This window comes from Haliotis rufescens, unplaced genomic scaffold (assembly GCF_023055435.1).
Source record: "Haliotis rufescens isolate VD_foot unplaced genomic scaffold, xgHalRufe1.0.p SCAF_20, whole genome shotgun sequence".
In the NCBI taxonomy this organism is placed as follows: Eukaryota; Metazoa; Mollusca; class Gastropoda; order Lepetellida; family Haliotidae; genus Haliotis; species Haliotis rufescens.
In genome coordinates, this window is record NW_025963891.1 from 9,107,052 (window position 1) to 9,130,195 (window position 23,144).

Genomic DNA, 23,144 nt, shown 5'->3' on the forward strand with positions numbered 1-23,144 from the left:
AATCCTGACAGGTTACATTGGACAGACAACATATAATAATGTACCTCGTTGGCGACCAGTTCTTGTGTGACACCAATGGACGGTTTACAGCGGAACAAATGCCAGCATACTGATCACATCGCAAGATAATTTCAAATAGAAAGTACTGAACTATGGAATACTGTAAGGGGCATTCTCGCGATCTCGACCTATGGAAACGAGCTGAATATGCCCCAAACACGAGAAGGCGAGATCGCCAGAACGCGAGATTTGGCCAAAAACTCGCATTCTCGTGTTTTTGGTAAATAGCACGTTTGTTAAAAGTCGACAACGCAAGAATGTGACATTTGAACATGATGCAAAAATAGGCCAAAAAAACACGAAATCGCGAGAACGCGAGAATGCGACATTTCATTTTCACGCGGTCTCGCGTTCTCGTGTTCTCGCGTTTTAGACGCTGTCCGTGCGCATGCGTAATATCATAAGGTCAAGGCGCATGCGCACGTTAGTAGTCCTTTGGTCATGCTTCTTTCATGCTCTTATTCTCCAAGTAGCATTTAGCAAAATTATGACTTGAGCTTGAAAATGCTATGTAATTTACAAACACAAAGTCCTATGTGGAATAGGGTAGAGTCCTCTCCCGTTGTGACACTTTCCTATGTCCTTTATATTAAAACCCTCAACATGCTCAATATAATTTAACAAAAGAAATTGTGTACATCAATGTCAAATGATAGTGAAAACATTAATGTGTCTGAAATCTGGAAACAAAACTATCACCGTCCGTGAGTAAGTAATATTGCATAAAGCCGCATCAGCAGTATTGCAGCTATGTTACATTAAGTGTCCTTTTTACATTAAGGGTTGTAACAAGAGTTAACCCGCAACCCTTAAAGCAAACATTTTAACATTAAGAGTAATTTTTACATTAAGGGTTGTAACACAGCTATTCGCGGCTACACTGTCAGTTACAGAAATAACCACAAGCCAGTGAGTTTCTCCATGAGGCAATATTATACACGTAACAAATGTTATATTTGGGATAACACTTTGTTAGTAAGGTACAGATTCTCGTACTTTTTTGGGGTTGATTCCCGTCCTGGATTCGAACCCACACTTGTCAGAGTAAGGCACCTAATCGCCAGCACACAAAGTCAGCGATCTAACCCACTCAACCACCGAGGCTTCCACAAAAATGAAAGTCCGACAACTGGTAGTCTAGAGTACCCCTCTGACAAATATAAATTGGCACGGCTCCCATGGCCGAAAGCTATGAAAACACAATGCCATTTCGAAAGTGGTCATATGTAACAAATGTTATATTTGGGATAACACTTTCTTAGTAAAGTACAGATTCTCGGTGTGAGTGTTTATTGCCGGAGTAGATAATGACATCCTGTAATGTACAAAACAATAACGTTATAAAAACAATAGTACATAGGTTTCATACACATACATATTCATACACTACAAAGCCATCATTCATTTCATATAAACATACGTCTATATTCTGCATATGAACTTAATAATCAATGATATACAAAATCATTATCTTAACCCTATAATAAACAAACAATTCATCACATGCGATAACTCGATCCAGACATCACTTATAAGATACAATATAAATATAATATTGCTGAGTGCGGCGTTAACAACAAACAAACAAATCTTTCTGAAAAATACCTTTAGGCATCCATGTTGGTTATTTGACTCTTAGTTGTCAGACAATATTTGTCAGATTCAGTCAGTCCACAGACAAGAAACGGAGCGTGTTCTTGACTATTTTATGTTACTAGTTATAGGTGTACAAATTTCGCATATATGTTTCTGTATTATCAAAAGACTTGGAAAATTTGCATTGCGACATTGTCAACAGTCAACAGAAAATTCTATGAACGTTGTGGTTCATCTCGATGTTTTGATGTCAAAAGACACGAGCGTGAGATTTTATTCATCATCCAACATCATTATTCGAACTTTTTCAGTTTGCGACATCATTATTCGAACTTTTTCAGTTTGCAGACAGTAATAAGCAGTGTCTTAAGTGTAAAATGTACTGCTAACCGCTTCAGTGGCAGAGCCATTAGTGATATCATGTGATTGTGACGTCATGGTAACCAATGCCATCACAATGGTCCGCAAAGCATTGTGATGCAATTACTTTGCAGCCACATCTGCAATGTGGAAATCGGTTGATCTCACCCAAGCGATATCTCCTGTGGGAGCCAGTTTGGGGTGATAAAACTTGATAATGCCCTCATATTGCTTAACGACGGGCCATTTCCACGCCCTTTGTTAGTTGACGTCATCTGGTTTGTTCTATGTCGTTTCCATATTTGTAAACGTGGGTCAGTGACATTTGTAGTTCGTTAATTGCAGTAAATATTTCAAAACCGATATTGTATAATTTAATTTGATAACAAATGCTATCCGTTGGAGCTATAATGAAGATAACACTATTTTTAGAGCATTATCATTTGCAGAAGGTCTCGGTCTTTTCAACTGGCCTCCTTCGTCGGATACGAGGGGCATTCAATATATAACCCGCCTAAGCTATTTATCAGATCTCAACGGTTGCATGCTTGTCACGTGCTGTGCACCAATGTATGTCACGTGCATAGACAAAGTTTCACTGAGGAAATTGTATTTGAAGTCACACACGTGATCTATAAAGATAGCAAATTTTCGTCAAAGGTTGAATACAGGGCTGTTATTAGGTACTTCTACTTAAAAGGGAAACCGGGAAAGGAGATACATGATGAATTGTCAGATGTTTATGGTGACAGTGCACCTTCGTATGCACAGGTCAAATTATGGGTTGCAGAAAAAAGAGGGGTTGGGTGAACCTGGAAGATGAGCCACGCCCTGGCACGCCTGGGGACAACTGGTGAAGCTGTGAGACAGCTGGTTGTCAAAGACAGGCGAATGAAGGTGTCAGAAATGGCCATGGCCTTGGACATTTCAGAGGGAAGTGTCCATACCATTTTGCATGATCGTCTGGGTATGAGGAAGCTGTCTGCCCGATGGGTCCCGAAATGTCTGAGTGATGATCAGAAGGCTGTACGTGCGTCAATGTGTCAGGCACTTTTGACTTAATGCAGTCGGGATGCAGACAACTTTATGGAGGGAATTGTTATTGGTGATGAAACCTGGGTACACCACTATGACCCAGAAACCAAAGAACAGAGTAAGCAGTGGACTGGCTTTGCTTCACCCCGTCCCAAAAAGTTTAAGACTCAACCATCGGCTGGCAAAGTCATGGCGACTACTTGCCACGTGGCCAGACTATTACTGGAGAGTACTACTCCGATCTCCTGGACCGTTTGCGGACTGCTATTCTTGCCAAACGTCGTGGAAAGATCACAAAAGGTGTGCTGCTCCAACATGATAATGCCAGAGTGCACACCTGTCGACTTGCGGTTGCCGCAGTGAAGCGGAACGAGTTCAAAGTATTGCCTCATCCACCTTACTCACCAGACCTGGCACCAAGCGACTACTTTCTCTTCCCAAACTTGAAGATGGAACTGCGTTGACGTCATTTCCGGTCCGATGATGAACTCACGACAGGAGTGGAAGGGTGGTTACACGAACCACCCCATGGTTTCTATCACAACGGGCTTTTAGCTCTCACACATCGCTGGACAAAGTGCATAAACCTCAATGGTGATTATGTGGAAAAAGAAGAAGTGAGGAGAAGTAGCAAATAGGTTAGGCTGGTAATAAATTGAATGGCCCTCGTAGTTAATGGAAGACCTCGGTATTCTGAAGAAAAATAGTGTTACCCTTATACTATTGCCACCAAGTTCCTGGAACTATATATACATATACATATCGCTAATGTGCACGCATTATGCATGTGAATCGCACCCTTCGGCAGTAATCAATCAAACTCTAACTATTAATTTATTGCGGCATTGCCATCTACATGCTGGGTAAGTGTGTGATTTTGGCTTATGGACACAAGAGCACGAGAACGCGAGATCGTGACATAGGTCAAGCGTCACGATCTCGCGTTCTCGTGTTTTATGGTGCTAATTGCCTAATACAGTCATATGTAACTATTTTCAAAACATGAGAACGCGAGATTGCGACATTGGTCAAGTGTCGCGATCTCGCGTTCTCGTGTTTTTGTGCTAATAGCCTGATGATGATGTTAATTTAATGACTACATTTAACAACTAAATTTTTTTCTGTGTCATAGTAAATTGAGACTGGCATTGATTTTAGTCAAACCAAACTTAAGTTATATCTGGCATTTATGAGCTGTAGTACCAATGAAGACAGAATTGAAGTATGGATTAATTAATCCTCCAGTTATACAAGCAATGACACGGCAGAAAGGTTTCCTGGCACAGCCTGGTTAACCTTTCCGGGAATTGCTTTCAGCCTAAACAGAACACATTCCTGAGGAGGTGTCGCTACGCACTGTCACTTGTTACGTTTTCATGGTGCAACAACAGCTGCGCCCTCACGAACAAAAGCTATGTGTGCAAAACTAGCACAGCCCATATGAACTCGCTGGCAAACCATCCTCAAATCAAATTCAAACCAACCTCAAACCACCCCCAAACCTCAAATCAACCAACCTGAAACAACCTCAAACCTCCTCATGCTAACCTCAAACCAAAATCAAACCTCATCAAACCACCCTCGAACCAAATTCAAGCCAACCTCAAACTCCTTAATCCAACCTCAAACTAACCCCAAACCTCACGCCAACCTCAAATCAACCAAAGTCTAACCAACCTCAACCTCCCCAAACCAAACTCAAGTTAACCTCAGACAATTTTCAAACCGACCTAAAACCCACTTTCAAACCAGCTTTAAACCAACCTAAACCTCCTCAAACAGCCCTAAAAAAATCTCACTCAAACCTCAAATCACCCTCAAACCTCCTCAAACCAACCTCAAGCAAACCTCTAACCAACATCAAACCGCCCTCAAATCAAATTCAAACCAACCTCAAACCATCCCAAAACCTCTAACCAACCAACCTGAAACAAACTCAAAACTCCTCACGCTAACCTCAAACCAAATTCAAACCAACCTCAAACCTCTTCAATCCAACCTCAAACCATCCTCAAACCATCCCCAAACAACACGCCAACCTCAAATCAACCAAAGTCTAACCAACCTCAAACCTCCTCCAACCAACCTCAAATTAACCTGACAACTCTCAAACCAACCTCAAACCACTTTCAAATCACCTTCAAACCAACCCCAAACCAACCTCAAACTAACCCTAAACAGACTTCAAACCAAACTCAAACCAAAGTCACACTAGTCTCAAACTAACCTCACTATAATCTGACACAGTCACTCAATTCAATCAAAACCAGTCTCAAACGGCAACAAATCCAGGACTACATGTTTGCCCTTCACGCCCTGGAGTACCATGAGTGCACGGTGCCAGACACAAAGCTACTCGGGGCAGATTTACAACCGGGGACAGCCAGGGCTTTCAACAAATCTTTCACTTTAAAACACGTCAAATCCACCGCACACAGTCTTATCATTTTGTAATAGTTAAGTAACTACGGTTAAGAAACGATATCCCACGTACGGTTTTTATTCAAGGAGGGTGGGCGTCGGTTAGCCTTAGGTATCTGTGTCTGATAACAAACGCTGGCATATTAACCTAACATGTTCATGACTGGAAATGAGTTCCAGCCAAATGCCTTTTCAACTGTGGGAACAGATGATAGTCCGACGGAGTCAAATCAGGTGAATGAGGTGGATGTTGGAGAAGTTCAAAGCAACACTCATGGATTTTGGCCATTGCTATTAGTGATGTGTGTGCTGGAGCATTGTCGTGATGACAAAGCACACCTTTCGTCAACTTTCCACGTCGCGTAACTTTGATTTTCTCTCTTAACTGTCTCAGAAGTTCCACATAGTAAGCCCCTGTAACAGTACGACCTTTAGGAAGCCAGTCCACCATGATCACACCTTCAGAATACCAAAACACGGATGCCATGACTTTCCCAGCTGAAGGCACAGACTTTGCTTTCTTTGGAGTAGGAGATGTGACATGGTTCTACTGTTTAGACTGTTGTTTTGATTCAGGTTCAAAGTGGTGGACCAATGTTTCGTCCATTGTAAAAAATCGTTTGAGAAAGTTATCTGGATCACCTTCAAAAAGCTTGAGGTTCTCCCTTTGACGTTTTTGATCAGCTGTCAACAGTTTGGGGACCCATCGAGCAGAAACCTTGGGCATTCCTGGAATATCTGTCAGAATGAAATGCACTCGCTCCTGAGAGATGTCCGCTAAGTTAGATATCTGTCGCTGTGTCACTCGTCGGTCATCCATGTTTTTGTCCAGGATTCGCTATACCATTTCAGGTGTTGAAGACACAATAGGTGGACCAGGACGGGGTTCATCATCAGTGCTCGATCGCCCACGTTTAAACTCTGCCACCCATCTTTTCACTGTTGCATATGACGGGGCATCTTCCCCTAGTGTGGATAACATATCCTCATATATGGCATTGGGTGTTACGCCTTTCTTGTAAAGGTATTTGATAACAGCTCGCTTTTATTGTTTCTCCATTTTCAGTCATCTCATAAACCCCCTCGCAGTCAATAGCTTATACTAAACTAATTAATGTGTCGAATACAACAATCCTCATGTGTATGTCACTGTACTTGATCATTCTATCACCACCACAAAGGAATTCATCCGTACCACACTCCTTCAGAGCTAGGCTCACAACTTATCAATCGCCCCGATAGACTGATCAAGTACAGTGACATACACTATAAATCACACCCGACTTTCTTTGTTCATTTGTTGTTTAACGCCGCACTACGCTATATGACGTCGGCCTGTATATAATCGAGTCTGTACCAGACAAACCAGTGGCTGATATTATGAGCGCCTTTCACGCTGTTGGGGTACGATGCCATGCAATTAATAATATCACAGAGCCTGACGACCGAGATATTAAGTTGCCACGTAAGACAAGCGTATAGGTTGTGGGGTTCAATTCTAACCCGGATTCCCAACGGGCCTTCACACATGAGGCAGCGACGACATGTTAAATACCCTAAGTCTAGGCCACAGTGAAGCCCATTTCTGGTGTCCCCCGCCGTGATATTGCTGGAATATTGCTAAAAGCGGCGTAAAACCATACTCACTCACTCACCCTAGGCCACACATAGAGTAACTATGTCATGTGCATGAGAAATTGAGTGAGTAAATTATGTGTTACGCTTCTGTTAGCAATATTACAGCTGTGTAATTTATTCATTGAAAAATGTACCATACCAAGCAAACTAGTGGTCAATAGCACGAGCAGCAATCTACGCCGTTGGGGCAAGGTGACACACAATCGGTAACTGAATCACCTTATGTCTCACCCGATCGTCATCTTGCGTTCACCCGATCTTCATCTTGCATACACCCGATCTTAATCTTGTATACACCTGATCTTCATCTTGCATACACACCCAATCTTAATTTTGTGACACCCGATCTTTATCTTCTGTACACTCGATCTTCATCTTGCGAACACCCGATCTTCATCTTGCGGACGTCCGATCTTTATCTTGCGTGCAACCGATCTGTATCTTGCATACACCCGATCATCATCTTGTATACACCCGATCTTCAACTTGCCTACATCCGATCTTCATCTTGCATACACCCGATCTTTAAATGCGTGCACCCGATCTGTATCTTGCATACACCCGATCTTCATCTTGCATACACCCGATCTTAATCTTGTATACACCTGATCTTCATCTTGCATACACACCCAATCTTAATCTTGTGACACCCGATCTTTATCTTCTGTACACTCGATCTTCATCTTGCGAACACCCGATCTTCATCTTGCGGACGTCCGATCTTTATCTTGCGTGCACCCGATCTGTATCTTGCATACACCCGATCTTCATCTTGTATACACCCGATCTTCAACTTGCCTACATCCGATCTTCATCTTGCATACACCCGATCTTTAAATGCGTGCACCCGATCTGTATCTTGCATATACCCGATCTTCAACTTGCCTACACACGATCTTCATCTTGACTACACCCGATCTGCATCTTGTGTACACCTGATCTTCATCTTGCGTACACCCGATCTTCATCTTGCGTGCACTCGATCTGCATCTTGCATACACCTGATCGTCATCTTGTATACACCCGATCTTCATTTTGAATACAACCGATCTGCATCTTGCATACACCCGATCTACATCTTGCGTACACCCGATCGTCATCTTGCATACACCCGATCTACATCTTGCATACACCCGATCTTCATCTTGACTACACCTGATCTTCATCTTGCATATACCCGATCTTCATCATGCATACACCCGATCTTCATCTTGACTACACCTGATCTTCATCTTGCATATACCCGATCTTCATCTTGCATGCACCCGATCTTCATCTTGCATACACCCGATCTCCACCTTGCATACACCCGGTCTATATCTTGTATACACCCGATCAGCATTGAGCATCTACGACAACATGACAATGACCAGGTTAGACAGTCGTGCAGCTACCAAGTGCATTTCTTTCCTTTACGAGACAGGGTTGTGACACTGATATACCCCGTAGCAGGCCGACCCGAGACGTAACGGAACGCTGCTCAGAGACAGGATAACGTAACAGGATATTGTGCGTGACATCAACAATTGTTTGGACGTGCAGAACCTACCAAAATAGCATTCTAACTTTGACCTTGTCTCATATTTTCTAAACGAGTGAATGCCTTTTCGTCTTTTCTTTGTTCGTCGTCGATCTGTTCATTCATCGTGGTTACACATTCCCTGGCAATACAATCGTTATTATTACATATCACGACATTGCTGTTTGGTGGTGGTCCGTCGTCTTGAAACTAGATAACCAGTCCAGGAGGATTCACCACTCTATGTCATTCGTGTAATCTCATTGTTGAATAAATACTGCGATACACAGGTTCCTGTACTCGCTTGTTAAATGTGGCGTTATTGTTAATAATATGTTAGTATTTCATTGTGGGTATATTGTTTAGCCAAAATGTATAAAGTTTCACTGAGGCAATTTTTTAAACGCCTAAATATTCAGTCATTTTACAAATTGACTGAAAATCGGTCCATTTATGTTATTGTAATTACGAATTCCCAACATTTTTTATGTTTTAATTTCATCACACAGTGACTGAAAATGATAGGATTAAAAGAAATAGAAATTCAAAGTTCGTTTCTATAGTTTTGGCTTATAATACTAGCTGGGCGGTAGGGTAGCCTAGTGGTTATTGCTGGAATATTGCTAAAAGCAGGGTAAAATCAAACACACTCACTCACTCTAATACTTGGATAAATAGTCTATTGTAATGTTTTAAGCCCTTTGAACCTCTTAAAAATTGTTAGTCAATCTGGACTTGGATTCAATTAATTTGTATATTACTGAACTATTTAAACATTTTATAAATTGCCTGAGTGAATCACATTTTACACATTGAGTGTAACATATACCCGCCGACAGGAACAAGAGGAACAAAAATGATTCTATCCAATGCAACAGCAAATGAATGAAAACAAATGCAAATATAGTTGCAAGCAACGATGCGGGCTCCCTATCGGAATTTGTAGCAGCGGATCCTGCTCTCCATTCATATAAGTCCTTTTACAAAATCGCACTTTTGTTATACAGAGTACTAAAAACCATTGAAACTGAGTTCTTAATTACCCTAATCTATTACCATTGAGGCATTTACCCCCGTTGTTATATAAGTGCATTCCGATATAGAGAAGGATATGTGCACTACTGTGTACGAATATAATATGATCTGGATTATCAATAGGATATTTCACCGGTCCGTTTTGACCAAGAAAAAAGTCCATTTTGGCTCTGGACCTGTTTAGGATGGGTGATACCAGCATGCAGGGGTGTTGGTGACTTGTTGTTGTAATTTGCAGGAAATGGATCTTGACATTTGACACGTGCTAAGGGCTGCCATGGCTTGGGACATTATCTAACAGTAACAACACATGTCGGTCACCTCTTGTCATCTTCTTGTTGAAGTAATTCAACCAATCAACGAAGAAAACTCCAGTCTTCCAAGCTTTTGTGATTAGAGTTTCTTTAGTAAGTTAAGAAAGGGACTGGTCTCTAAACGATAATGCTGTTGGTAAAAAACACTTGCTAAAGTTGGCATTATATCAGGGTTGTTTTCAGAAAAAAATGGAATTATCAATAATGAATAGGTTCGCATTATAAAAAGGTAATTTGATAGTGCGGAAAACCGTTCCAAGAAAAGACAAGGCATTTTATAAAAAAAACAACATGTTTTACAACGATTACAAAAGGGCCCTTGCCTTTTAGGAAGGGAGCAACTGGATGGATCTACCATGCAAGTACGCAAAACTGTGCACTTTCCACTGGCAGAGTTTACTACATACAACGTGAAGAGAATCCATAAAGAAACAAACTAAAGAAATCTAGAGCACTCTCACACCATGTTAAAATGTTACATCTACCGTCGAAACATCAAGTGAACGGATTACCCCGTTTGTTATTACCTTTAGTTGTGGTAATACAATACAGATTAATTAGAGCGCTACAGCGCTACCGCTATCTTGCTATACCGTTACCGTGGCTCTCGTTCAAATATGCATACGACTGACCCATCCTCAAGCTTACACGCTGCAAGGTCAATGAACATCCGTTGTGTATTGTGTATTCGCGTCAATGCAGATATGAGCTTTCACGTACGCCATTAACTAACAAAAAATACGATGTTCATATAGATCCAGCTGAAAACATTAATGCTCTCCATACATACATTAAGCAGATCGCAGAAACAGAGCAAGTGAAAAAACGTTTTTGACTTGAGAGCGGATCGGTAAAACACAACCGAGAAGTAGTTCCAGAAGAAAGAGTTCCCTCTTTAAAACTGGAATCGCAAGGACATGGGCTATCAGGCCAAACGGTTGGATGAAGCACTTTCAACAGACGTTGTTCAAGTGCTTTACCTGATAAGTTTCCAGTGCCAGAGCTTGCTAAATAAGTCCTGTCAAAAGTTTGAAGATAACGTTGGACCGGAAGTAAGAGTCAATATGGCGGCCATGGAAGACATATCTCTGCATGTTGTGTGGTTCATGGGTACGTTTAATAACAGTTGAAACAAGTCGGGTCTGGTACACAAAGTCAATTCACAAGGCTCAAAATCCTGGTTCGGGTCAGGATCAACACATTTGCTCCACATGGTGGCTGACACCTTGGATCTAACAAAAGTGGAATTTCAGAAAAATTGGATATAGACTTGGTTAATACTAAAAGAATGAATAGTATTAATTAACTGAAGCCCAGGTTAAATATCTCCAAACACATAAACAGCTATCACTGTATAATAGCCGCCCCAAATTTAGGAACTAAATTTGAAACTAAATAAAGATCATGTCAATGTTTCACAATATATCAAAGTTCATGATTTCTTCAACCTGAAAGAAACACATTTGAAACAAAACATGGAATCAATGGATAAAGGACAAAAACAGGTGCATCCGTTGTGGCAGAAATCACAAAGAGCAAGACTGCAACCTTAAGAAGCCATGCCGAGAGTGCCAAGGTCAACATCTAACCATACTTCATGCTATCCATGAACTGAACAAAATCACTGTGAAGAAGACAACTTCATTCTATCTAGACAATCCCAACAATGTGATGTTGAAAATTGTTCCTGTAACATAACATGGCAAATGTGACATTGAAACTTTTGCCTTGGTGGATGGTGGGTCAATGCGAAGCATGATCTTGTCATCTGCGGTGAATGACCTTGAACTGTCAATAAAACCTGACTCCATATTGTTGACAACGATCCAATCTGAACCTTTTCCTTGTGATGGTCATAGAGTGAACCTCTCTATTTCATCCCCCTTTGATCCAGATACAAAGCATGAAATCAAAAATGTGTTCACCTCTGAACAAATGAACCTGTCCAACTATACATATCCTGTCAAAGACATTCAGGAAATGTATCCGCACCTACAGAACCTGCCTCTACCAGCCATCAGTGATGCCAAACCTCTAATCTAGATAGGATCAGATAATGCTGACTTGATATTGCCCTTGCAACCAGTCAGAGCTGGGCCTCAAGGAACTCCAGTGGCCATCTACACACGACTAGGGTGGTCACTGCAGGGACCATGTGCCTTTGAACCTAACAGAAAGCAACACTGCTTCCTGACTCGAACTTTACACGAACCTCAACTCCAGATAACTGATGATGTTGAGAGGCTATGGAAGATCGACATCTTGCCATATACCACAAAACAGGTGACTCGTTCCAAGCGAGACCATTTTGCCTTCAAAACCCTTGAGGACAAAACCGTCAAAGTGACAGTAGATAGTGAAATCCACTTCGCCACTCCTCTTCTCAGAATACCTGACAAGACTGTACTCAAAACAGGTAAAGAGTCTGTGTTAGAGAACATGAGAAGAACTGAGAGAAGACTCAGCAAGCATCCTGACATAGCATCCATACACAATGAGAAAATCCAAGAACTTGTTGTCAAGGGATATGTCAAAGTGATAAGTGAAGAAGAAGCATCTTCAACACCAGAGTCCTGGTTTATCCCACATCACGTTATCGCAAAGTATTCAGTACAACTTGTTCACCATGTTGTGCCACATATGCAATTCAGAGACTGGGCACAGAAAACAAAGAGGAATATCCTGATGTGCAACAAGCAGTTCAAGATTCCTTCTATGTTGACAACTGCTTGTCTGGATTCCCTACAGTTGATAAGGCCTGGGAGTTCATCAGTAGACTACGTCATGTTATGAAGTCTGGTGGATTCAATATCCGACAGTGGATAAGCAATGATCCTGACGTTGTTACGGACTTGCCCAGTGAAGCCAGATCTGAAACTTGTGAATTGTGGCTCATGCAAGGCAACACTGAACCACACGAAGGAACTCTTGGCCTTCAATGGCAATGTGAAAAGGATCGTATCACTTACAAGTTCAGACCCATTGCATATTCTACTCTGACACTGAATGTAGTATATCGGATACTAGCAAGTCAGTACGATCCTCTTGGATTCCTCACACCTTATCTAGCAAGAGCCAAAGTCATCGTTCAGCAACTGTGGCAACACAAACCTCAGTGGGGAGAACCACTTCCAGAATGTGAACTTCTCACAGAATGGCATCTGTGGGAATCTGAACTGAAACTTATGAACCAAGTCTCACTTCCAAGATGCATTGATCCACCTGAACCAGTCAATCAGAGACAGTTACATATTTTCTGTGATGCATCAGAAAAAGAATATGGTTCTGTCGCATACCTCAAGTCAGAGACCAATGATGGATCATCTCATGTCTCCTTTGTTGCAGCACGAAGCAGAGTAGCTCCTAAGAAAGCCCTCTCAATGCCCCGCCTTGAACTGTTAGCTGCTCTAAGAGCTTGCCAGCACACTCACCAGTGAAATGACCATTGACATTCACAAAGTGATCATTTGGAGTGACTCAACAACTGTCCTAGCATGGTTGACATCCCAATCATGTCGCTACAAAGTGTTTGTGGGAACTCGAGTAGCAGGAATTCAAACACTTACTGAATATCCTGACTGGAGATATATCCCGTCGGAAGAAAACCCGGCTGATGATATCACCAGAGGAAAGACACTGCAGGACTTGTGTCCAGAGATGAAATGAAAGCATTATCGAAAGGTCTGAGAATAGCATCTAACAGCAGGCTCTCGCAACTCAGTCCAGAGTATGAAAAAACCATCACGTCATACGTGTTGGTGGTAGACTGAGAAGATGTGATGAACTGTCAATCGATGTAAAACATCCCATTGTTCTAGATCCAAATGATAATGTTACGAAGCTCCTCATAAAGAAATATGACTCTGACCTCCACCACTATGGTGCTGAAAGACTACACGGTGAAATCAGAGGAAAATTCTGGATTCTTCGAGGCCGTGAAGCTGTTAAAAAACATCAGAGACAATGCCATGATTGTCAGAAATGGAGAGCAAATCCAGAGATTTCTTTGATGGCCGACCTACCAGAGGCTCGGCTAAGACTGTTCAAACCACCCTTCTATTCGACAGGAATAGATTGCTTTGGGCCTATGTATATAAAGATTGGCAGACGCAGAGAGAAAAGGTATGGAATCATCTTTAAATGCATGACAACCCGAGCCGTCCACATTGATATACATGTACTTGACAGTCTGGACACGGACGCATTCCTAATGGCCCTTCGCAGATTCATCTCAAGGAGGGGTTGTCCCTTTGAACTGTTGTCAGACTGTGGCACAAACTTCAAAGGTGGTGAAAATGAATTGTGCAAAGCTTTTGAAGCTATGAACTCTGAACTGAGAGAAAAACTTGCCAAAACCATATCCGATTCCAATTCAATCCGCCATTTGCCCCTCACTTTGGTGGATTGTTGGAACGTGAAATTAGATCAATCAAGTATGGCCTACGCAGTATACTAGGAACTGAATCCGTCAGTGATTCTGTCCTGAGAACTGTCATGACAGAGGTAGAATCTATTCTGAACTCCAAACCTCTGTGTTACACCTCATCTCACATCTCCGATACCGATCCTGTAACTCCATACACCTTGCTGATCGGGAGATCAGACCCAGCACTTCCTCAGGATGTCTACCTGAATGAAGACAGACTAACAAAGAAACGATTTCGTCGAAGTCAAGTACTAGCTGATCACTTCTGGAGGAAATTCATCAAGGAGTACTTGCCAAATCTCCAGCCACGTGTGAAATTGACGGACGAACGGCGCAATGTACAAACTGACGATGTTGTGCTAATCATTGACCCTCTTCACACTCGCAGTGAGTGGAAGATTGGACAAGTGATAGAGACCTATGCAGGGTCCGACGGTAGAGTACGATCAGCAAAAGTGAAGACCAGTGACAATGAGATTCTCCGACCAGTGTCAAAATTGATCAAATTGCCAAAATATGACTGAATAAGACAATGTGCCTGAACCAGTTGACAATTAATGACATTTTTATTCTCAGAACTTGGTAGCATGGTACTTGGACACAAAGTATGGAAAGTTCGGTAGCTTTTGAGCTGGTAGTTTGAGCTGAGCACATTTTGGGAGACAAGTACTGAGCAAAATGGTAAAACCTACGTAGGAGATACTAAGTCCTACGTAGAAGATACTAAGTCCTACGTAGGAGATACTTAGACAAAAAAATCACCGTGGCCCTACTAGGCTTCCGTACTTTATCATTATCATAACTTCATCGGTAGGCGAAATTCAAAACATTATCGCTCATGATCAGACAAACCGGTATAACCGGAGCATGTTTCCAACCACGATTATAGGATTCTGGCAATCCTGAGGACCCAGCTCTGCTGGCACATAGAGGAACATTGAAAACACTACAAGTGTACTGAAAGTTTTCATAATTCAATAAAAAATTGTGAATGAACAAATATGACAAAACATAATACCTTAAATTGTGACTGTGCCTAAAACTTATATCTGAACACAAGCATATACTTACTGAGCACCAAAGCAGCTGTAGTTATCAGACTATGTTGACTGTCGTACTGGTGTGTCTTTGATCACGCAGTCATTGTTTGTTTATATGGGGACATGCAACATGATTGACATATTCCATATAATGCAGTCTGTGATCACGGCCCCATTGCCGTTGAGATTTTCAGATTAGAATTGGTCCCCAACAACCCCTGCCTGTTGTATGAGGTTATTGAATGGATCGGGAGGCCAGGAGCTCGGTGTGTTTGTGTGTTGGGTAACACCGCAATCAGATACTCAACAACAGCAACAAAAGTATACAACTTTGGCTTTTTCATTGGTGTGTTTTATCTGGTGTTGCATGGGCTGAAACTATCATGGAAAACACGAGGACAATGCACGTGCACGATGGTACGTCGTTTGGACTGTAAGTGTCACAGACGAACTGAACACTGTTTTGATGAAACATGGGGTTTCTACAATTTGTATATTTCACATACGTTTCTAAGGCAATAAATTAGAGTCGATTTTCCATGATGTATAGTTTCATTTTGTTGTCGAGTATATATGATGGTGGCGGAGAAGCTTGGTGACTTGGTTGATAGCGCACAACTGAAGTAGCAAAACTTCGGCGTTACCTCAGCGACGGGTATCAACATAATTTAGCTACTCTTATCAAATGGTGTTGACGTCGACGTCATTGACATGAACAAAACCCACGAAGCTTTTAACTTCTATAAAATCGTATCTCCTTTAATTGATTAAAGAGTTTTAAGTTTCATGATTAAGTTATTGTTTGAGAACACCTCGAAAACAGTATCAGTTAGCATGCCACTTATTGATATTCACAGAAGAAACATATGTGTTCTGGGTAGTTTAGGTAGGTCAAGGTGACCTATTTCCTTCAAATCGTTCATTATAACACAAAGTCATTTGAAACGTCTTTCTCTTGTATAACATTTGGATCAACAGTCTATAGGATTGTCATTGTTCCTCTATCATGTCACCACTAAATGTTTGATGCTGAATAGTGTGTTGTACAAATATGTCCGTCTGTACATTTTCCAAAATTGTCTATTAATTCAATCTCTGTGTTAACCCTTTCCATAATCATATGAAATCTCAACAAAAAGTCCATTTGTGTCTGGAATAATGACGGTAATCAGATGAAGGCTAAAATGTGAGCGGATCCATCGGTAGCACCCGTAACAAACACAAGCAAAGGCAAGGCAACAATACCTATGAATAACGTAATTATTCACGAATATATATTCATTGGACGACATATCACGTCCCAGCTCCATCACTACAATAACAGACCCGTGACGATCCGGGGTAGAATAGGGTTTCAGCAACCCATGCTTGCCGTAAAAGGCAACTATGCTTGTCGTAAAAGGCGATTAACGGGATCGGGTGGTCAGTCTCGCTGACTTGGTTGCTTGTCATCGATCCGAATTGCGTGGATCGATGTTCAAGATGTACATCACTGGATTGTCTGGTCCAGACTCGATTATTTAGAGACCGCCGTCAGATAGCTGGAATATTGCTGAGTGCGGCGTCAAACAACAAACCAAACCCTACAATTACGAGTTCAGAACTCATAACCAGCTTATAACCAACAACCAAATTCTATATATATTTGTTTGTTTCATATATAATGTGCATGGGGATTGTGTTGGTTTAAGGTGCACCTTCATATATAATGTGCATGAAGATTGTGTTGGTTTAAGTTGCACCTTCATATATAATGTGCATGGGGATTGTGTTGGTTTAAGTTGCACCTTCATATATAATGTGCATGGGGATTGTGTTTGTTTAAGTTGCACCTTCATATATAATGTGCATGGGCATTGTGTCGGTTTAAGTTGCACCTTCATATATAATGTGCTTTGGGATTGTGTTGGTTTAAGTTGCACCTTCATATATAATGTGCATGGGGATTGTGTTGGTTTAAGTAGCACCTTCATATATAATGTGCATGGACATTGTGTTGGTTTAAGTTACACCTTCATATATACTCTTTAAAAAAAAAGAAACTTGACATAGATGTAAAACCACTTTTTGCCAAATATCTAAAACAATTACATTAAATGAGAACCAAATAAGTCAAACAGACAGATGATGTGTCTATAATTCGCGAAAACACAAGCACATAACCGTAGCGTTTGGGGATCAATTTTACAGCTTCATCCAAACGCAACCGCCTGTAAAGAAGGTGCAGCACAGGATCCTGCATTTAGGCAAGAATGCCCCCCCCCCCCCCTGCTGAATGGGTATAAAAATCCACATAAACGGCTGTCCTTATAACGGCATTAGAGGCGGTGACAGAGTGCACAGACTGAATGCAGCTCAACGGAACAACGCCATTGGGAGATTACAAGCTGGAGCAACTCAGTAAGAGGTGGCCAGGCACTTTGGCGTAGCCAGACAGACAATCTCCGCACTGTGGATCCGATACAACAACACCAACAGAGTTGACGACAGACCAAGGTCAGGAAGACCAAGGGTGACAACCCAAGCACAAGATCGATGCATCCGGCTGCGACACCTCCTAGACCGCACTACCACAGCCACGTCTACAACCACACAGATCCCTGGGGTACGCAGAATATCAGATCAAACGGTACGCAACAGACTGAGGGAGGCTGGACTTTTTGCACGAAGACCTGTTCGACGTCATGTATTGACCGTCTGCTTTGGTGCCAACAGAGGGTTAGATGGGCACGTGCAAGGTGGAGAAATGTACTGTTCACTGACGAGTCCCGTTTCCTACTCACACGTGCTGATGGGCGCGCACGTGTCTACAGGCGTCGGGGTGAACGTTACGCCCCCAACTGTGTGCAGCAGGTTGTCCCATTTGGCGGCGGGAGTGTCATGGTATAGGCCGGAATTCATCACGTTGGTAGGACGCCTCTCGTGCATGTGACAGGTGCATTGACAGGTGGGCGTTACAAAGACTTGATCCTACAGCCTTACGTTCTTCCTTACGTCAACGTTCATGGCGGACAGTTCCAGCAGGACAACGCTCGACCGCATGTTGCACGTGTTTGTCAGGACTTCTTACAGCACAACAACATCCAGACATTACCTTGGCCAGCCCGGTCATCAGATTTGTCCCTGATTGAGCATCTGTGGGACGAGTTGGATCGACGCGTTCGCAGAAGGAATCCACCGCCCCAAACACTTCCGGTGCTTCTTGATGCACTTCAGCATGAATGGCAGCACATCCAACAGCTTGTTATTGACAACTTGATTGCATCTATGGGTCGTCGGTGTCAAGCGGTGATTGATGCACGTGGTGGGCACAACCTATACTGACTTTTTCTGTACCCCTGTGACATTAACTGTATCGTGTACGTGTGTCTGTCTAGGTGACACGATTAATGTTGTTAACATTGTGCACATTGATCTTCAAACAGTGTTTCAATTATGGTTTCTGTGGCCCTTTTTGAAACAACCGCATTATATTACATTTTGAAAGTCGGTGTCAAGTTTCATTTTTTGAAGAGTATATATATATATATATATATATATAATAAAATAATAAAGTCCACGTTAGTCCATCATCTTCTTTATATCAGTTTCATACATAGTACTTTCGCTGTCTCATGACAGCTCTTCAGTGTAACTGACATATACATATAATGACGTCATACTTATGATGACGTCATAAATTACAACTGTGACGTCACAATGTATTTACACACTCCAGCGACGACACCAAGTAATTTAACAATTGTAGGGAGACATTTGAATTAAATATACAGTATTTGTAAAGTAACAGTGCAACATTTACGATTGAAATGACAAATCTATTAATACATTCTAGAGTTCAACTTTGGTTTCATCAATTGGATAAACATTTGTTCTTTTTCCAGTCTCAGCTGCTCGTTACTTGTATACAATTTATAAAACGGAAAAATAGTAAATTTCCCGTTTCCGCAATCATCAATGTGTTTGCAATGTGATTGCGGATACGGGAAATTTACTATTTTTCCGTTTTATAAATTGTATACAAGTAACAAGCAGCTGAGACTGGAAAAAGAACAAATGTTTATCCAATTGATGAAACCAAAGTTGAACTCTAGAATGTATTAATAGATTTGTCATTTCAATCGTAAATGTTGCACTGTTACTTTACAAATACTGTATATTTAATTCAAATGTCTCCCTACAATTGTTAAATTACTTGGTGTCGTCGCTGGAGTGTGTAAATACATTGTGACGTCACAGTTGTAATTTATGACGTCATCATAAGTATGACGTCATTATATGTATATGTCAGTTACACTGAAGAGCTGTCATGAGACAGCGAAAGTACTATGTATGAAACTGATATAAAGAAGATGATGGACTAACGTGGACTTTATTATTTTATTATATATTACATGTACACCGAGTGAATATTTACCTCATTTTTGTATATATATATATATACATATATATATATATATATATATATATATATATATATATATATATATATATATATATATATATATATATATATAGTAATAATTAAAGAAGTGGAGTAAGATTGAACACAGTTTTAATACGCTAGCGCTTTCAACTCGTACCACGTACGAGTCTCATCAGGCCATACCTGAATAACGGACATGAAGTAGTAACATATAGTTACGTCACGTCATAACATTTAGGAAACTATGACGTCACAATGCCAAGGTGACAATGGACAAATAACTTACGCCTTTACATTTAACATATATAGAATACTAAACGAGCTCCCGTGTAATACCAATTTTATGAAACGCGTGAATAGTTGTGGTATCTGAACGAGTTTCATAAAATTGGTTTAACACGGGAGCGAGTTTAGTATTTTATTTATTACTTGCCATTTATAATGTTTTTATAATTATAATGTTGAGTGTGAACAGGCTGACACCTACACGATCCACGGCATAATCCAATTGAGTTAAGACCAATAATACTTCAAACACGTCAAAAGTTGAAACGTATGAATTTAATACCATACAACGGCCCACCTTTAGAATTCAGGCGTCCGTTCCACAAAATCATCGTAGCGTTAAGGTTATCGCAACTCACATATATACTTTAACCCTCATGGTGCCTGGACGTCAGAAAAACCACCAGAAAACATACATCCTCGTATCAGGTCGTATTTCGCACTTGGCTGCCTAACTTTGACCTTTGCTCAAAATATACTTGTATGGCCAGTCCATGAAATACCACTTGTTCTTTCATTTTTTCTTTTGATTTATAAATACGACTTGAGAAGTGTATTTACACCTAGCTAGGTATATATACATGTACATTTAAGGACATAAAGGAAAAGTTTGAAACAGATAATGCTAGACTGCTACGTCATGCATTTCAAGAACTAATATCCTGAGAACTAAATCTAACAATATAGCTTATCTCATTCAAAAAACAATCTTTGCACACTGTAGCAATTAAAGCTTGGGTCCCAGGCAGTGTATTGTGTAGTAATTCAAGACTGTGAGTTCAGATTGTTTCATAACCTTAGCCTTATCGCCATCTAATTAGTAATCTAATATGAGACCTCGAGAACATTTTTCACACATGAATGAGTTCAACCTTGGCAGTCCACTAGTACAGGTAAACAAGGCTATTAATGCTCATGTATGTCAGGTTGCCCTAACCTGGCCGTCACCTCTGTACTAAAACAATTACATAGTCTAAACTAGGCTACATATGCATTTCTTCAGCCGTTTCAATAATGCAGTGCGCTGTCACAGCATGCTGTGAAGGTCTGTACATCACAATGTATTTTATCAGTAATTGGTCGATCCTTCATAAATCATTTTTTTGCCATTCCTTTCACATATACCTCGGTAGAATTGAGGTAGGGGAAGGACTTCTGGTCGGTTAACAAGGTATTCAGATATCCAGAAACTCGTTTATCCGGACAACATTTTAGAAAAAGCATTTGTCCGGATAAGCGAGGTTCGACTGTCTAGCGCGTGATACATGACAAAACAGATGTGTTAGGACCTGATTCGCACTTGCTGAAGGGATACCAATGGACCCTGATCATAATACATTGGTTGCTATTATTATTATTAAACATATTGTATTGTCCAAAAAGACAAAGGGATTGGACACATGTGCAGCACTTATTACCGCCTTCTCCCTATAAACAGTTATACATAATATTGCAAATGAAAATGAACAATTTAAATTTGAAGCTTCACATTGTGGAAACATAGTGCGCAATATATATACAGTGCAGACAGTAACTGTGCATCTCATACATATGCTAATATTTTACATGTTAGTGTTGTATATAGATTTAACAATATTAATGATTAACAGTTTGGAAACAATAATATGCTAGCTACTGAACCTGTTAGTCGTTACTATAAATTTGTGTACAGACAAGAATATTTTTGTATTCAGGAAAACATCTAAGTTTGGATCACCAAAAAGAATACTATGTAGAGCTTTTTGTCCTCCAAGATTATCGATAGCTGTCAGTAATGTCTCCCTAAAATCATCATATAAGTTACATTCGAATAAGAAATGGAATGCATTTTCACACGGAGCTCCGCTTTTACAGGAAATAGTATCAGAAAAATTAACACGAAACAGGTCGGAATTATGGTGCTACAATTGTGTCTCAATCTAGTGTGCAATATGCTTGTAGATCTCTTACCGCAATTATAGTGCATAGGTGGTGATGAAGGCTGCTCAAATGCGACAGCTTTAAAATAAGATATTGACGGACTATCCCTGATTCCTGATGATAGATTATTCCATTGGCCTAATGTATCTATAATATAAGACCTTTTAAACGTAGATGTCCGTGCAAATGGAACTACAAAATGATGGCGGTTTCTGAGATTATAACTGACGTTCTGTGACACAGCTGGTGGTGTAAGATCAGTTACAGATGAAGGACATTGTTTATTTTATTGTTCATTTTATACATAGTTACAAGTTTGTTGACGTTTCTTCTATAAGCTTATGTATATGTATCCACGTCACACACACCAAGAACAAGTACACTTATTTGAATATTACTAATATTACATGAATGTTTCTGAGCAGTCAATGAGAGTTTATATCTTTGCGCTTAATCAGCAACATTAAGCCTTTCACGTATATTACAACTTTGTAAGCTTTGTAAGCTTTCCTTTCCAGAAATACTATAGAATGGTGACAGAGATGAACTTCTACCCGAAGAGACTTTGACTAAAATCTGCTTTGTTAGTTTGATTTCAAGTGATAGCCCTCACCTGGAAGGAATTTATATTTGTATTATTTAAATTTTTCTTTCCATAAATATCACTCTGAATTTTGGGTTTTGAAATAGCATGTCGCAGAAATAACTTCTGTTGGACCTTTAGACTTGCAAGAATACTCTAATCATTGGCCGAAACATGCCCCATTTGTGCTTCTTGCTTTGTCAGACCATACCCATACTTTTGAATTTCTCAAAAGCTTTAAAAGGGTTAAAGCTATTTTTGGAAGTATAAATGGGTTGATTGGTGACTACCACAGAGGTAGCATATGCAGTTATGTCCGATACAATTCTCTGTTTTGACTTGTGCCATATGTTTCCGTGTTTTTCGGGTTTAACAACTAACTTGCCTTTGCATGTGTTTGTTCCACCGGTGGTGCAGGATACGCTCACCTTTTTGCAAACACCTGTTATCCTCACTGTTTGGTAGTAGTTTATACACGTAAGTATG

The 23,144-nt window shown here is 40.7% G+C and overlaps 1 protein-coding gene across 2 annotated transcripts in view; it reads right to left on the bottom strand.

Annotated features, from left to right (window-relative positions):
* Positions 1–15,551, bottom strand: part of LOC124131012 (loganic acid O-methyltransferase-like) — a 47,826-nt gene extending 32,275 nt beyond the window's left edge. The window contains exon 1 of one of the 2 annotated variants that reach the window (XM_048400824.1): positions 15,476–15,551. The gene's annotated coding sequence lies outside the window, so the exon portion shown is untranslated. The remainder of the gene's footprint in view (positions 1–15,475) is intronic. The other variant, XM_048400823.1, reaches the window with a different exon arrangement.
* Between the last annotated feature and the right edge of the window lie 7,593 nt (positions 15,552–23,144).